Source organism: Mustela nigripes, chromosome 12, assembly GCF_022355385.1.
Source record: "Mustela nigripes isolate SB6536 chromosome 12, MUSNIG.SB6536, whole genome shotgun sequence".
NCBI lineage: Eukaryota > Metazoa > Chordata > Mammalia > Carnivora > Mustelidae > Mustela > Mustela nigripes.
Genome location: NC_081568.1, coordinates 114,428,988 through 114,431,673, shown reverse-complemented (window position 1 = coordinate 114,431,673; position 2,686 = coordinate 114,428,988). Strand labels below are relative to the sequence as shown.

The 2,686-nt window shown below is 40.1% G+C and overlaps 1 pseudogene; it reads left to right on the top strand.

Annotated features, from left to right (window-relative positions):
* The first annotated feature begins 769 nt into the window (after window positions 1-769).
* Window positions 770-1,906, top strand: LOC132027985 (heterogeneous nuclear ribonucleoprotein A1-like; annotated as a pseudogene).
* Window positions 1,907-2,686: the final 780 nt, after the last annotated feature.

The following is a 2,686-nucleotide window of genomic DNA, read 5'->3' as shown; positions in this document are numbered from 1 at the left end:
GGAATCTTTAAAAAAAATCATAGAAAAAGAGATCACATTTGTGCAAGAAGTCAGGACAGTGGGGATTGGAGAAGGATGATCAGAAGGTAAGCTTCCAATTATAAGATAAGTAATTACTAGGGATGTAATGTACAAATGATAACTAGAGCTAACAACTGCTGTATGACACACTGGAAAGTTGCTAAGAGAGTAAATACTAAGAGTTCTCATCACAAGGAAAAACTTTGTTCTTCCTTTTCTTCTTTTTTTTTTCTTTTTCTTTTATCTTTATGAGATGATGAATACCTGGTGGGGTATTTTACAATACATGTAAATCAAACCATCATATTTTATGCCTTGAACTTCTACAGTGATGTATATTAATTATTTCTTTTTTATAGTTTAATCTTTAATGAAGGCTGTGTTTAAAAACCTGGCTTGCAAAATTCCTGAAAAATTCAGCAATTAGCTTGCAAAAGCCCATACAGCCCTAGATCATACCAGTTATTTACTCCAATTATCAATTATTTCTTAATAATAATTTGTTGATGAGGAGTATTAGGAGAAAAACAGAAGAGATGAGAGAGACACACCACACTCTGAGGCACAGGTGTACAGGGTCTGCAGAAGTCTGGGAGCATGGCAGAGAAGGAGAACTGAGAGAACTGCTCTAGGGCACTCTGGGTTCCATAATCACCAATACTGAGAATTAAAGATAAGATATTACATTCTTTCTGCCCATGGACACCACCAAATAAGCATCATTAAAATCTCTCTTCCCTCCACCATCATGTCTAAGTCAGAGTCTCCCAAAGAACCTGAACAACTGCAAAAGCTCTTCATCAGAGGTCTGAGCTTTGAAAGAACTTATGAGAGTCTGAGGAGCCATTTTGAGCAATGGGGAGCACTTACAGACTGTGTGCTAATGAGAGATCCAAACACCTGGTGCTCCAGAGGCTTTGGTTTCGTCACGTGTGCCACTGTGGAGGAGGTGGATGAAGCCATGAATGCAAGGCCACACGAGGTGGATGGAAGAGTTGTGGAACCAAAGAAGGCTGTCTCAAGAGAAGAGTTTCAAAGACCTGGTGCCCACTTAAGTGACAACATTCACTTTTTGTGAGAAAGATTTTTGTTGGTGGCATTAAAGAAGCCACTGAAGAATATCATCTAAGAGATTCTTTTGAACAGTATGGGAAAATCGAAGCAATTGAGATCATGACTGTCTGAGGCAGTGGCAAAAGGAGGGATTTTTCTTTTGTAATATTTGATGACCATCACTCTGTAGACAAGATTGTTATTCAAAATACCATACTGTGAATGGCCACAACTGTGACATAAGAAAATCCCTATGTAAGCAAGAGATGGCTAGTGCTTCATCCAGCCAAAGAGGTCAAAGTAGTTCTGGAAACTTTGGTGGTGTCGGTGGAGGTGGTCTTGGTGGGAATGACAACTTTGGTCATGGAGGGAATTTCAGTGGCTGAGGTGGCTTTGGTGGCAGTTGAGGTGGTGGTGGATATGGTGGCAGTGGGGATGGCTATAAAGAATTTGGTAATGATGGTGGTTATGAGGAGGTGGCCCTGGTTACTCTGGAAGAAACAGGGACTATGGAAGTGGTGGACAAGGTTGTGGAAACCAGGACAGTGGCTATGGTGGGAGTGGCAGCTAGGACAGCTATAATAGCGGAGGAGGTAGAGGCAGCTATGGTGGTGGTACTGGAGGCAACTTAGGAGGTGGCAGAAGCTATAATGGTTTTGGCAATTACAACAATCAATCCTCAAATTTTGGACCCATGAAAGGAGGAAATTTTGGAGGCAGAAGCTCTGGCCCCTATGGTCATAGAGGACAATACTTTGCCAAACCACAAAACCAAGGTGGCTATGGTGGTTCCAGCAGCAGCAGTAGCTACAGCAGTGGCAAAAGGTTTTAATTACTGCCAGGAAACAAAGCTTAGCAGGAGAAGAGAGCCAGAGAAATGACAGGGAAGCTACTGGTTACAACAGATTTGTGAACTCAGCCAAGCACAATGGTGGCAGGGCCTACCTGCTAAAAGAAGACATGTTTTAGACAATACTCATGTGTATGGGCAAAAAACTCGAGGACTGTATTTGTGACTAATTGTATAACAGGTTATTTTAGTTTCTGTTCTGTGGAAAGTGTAAAGCATTCAAACAAAGTGTTTTAATGTAGTTTTTTTTTTTTTTTTTGCACCCATGATGTTGATTGCTAAATGTAATAGTCTTTTCATGACACTGAATAAATGTGTCCTTTTTTTTTTTTTTTCAAATGTGCTGTGTTAAGTTAGTCTACTCTGAAGCCATCTTGGTATACTACCCCAACAGTATGAAATTAGAATTCTTTCAGGGTGATGTCAGGTTCCTTTTGAAATTTGTCTGCAACCTGCTTGGGCACAGAAGCCATTGTCTCCACAAACCTTGGTATAGTTGAACTGACAGTTAATGTGTTGTGACTGGAGTTCACCATTAAAAGTTCACCCAAACAAAGTCCTGGACTTTATTTGGTTATTAATATGATTGTTGGTATATCCTATGCAATATATCTAAATTGAATTATGGTATCAGATAAAATTATAGATGGGATTAAAGCTTGTGTTTCATCCATTATCATGTGTAATCAATAAATGATTTAACATTCTCTTAAGGGACACCTGGGTGGCTCAGTGGGTTAAAGCCTCTGCCTTTGGCTCAGG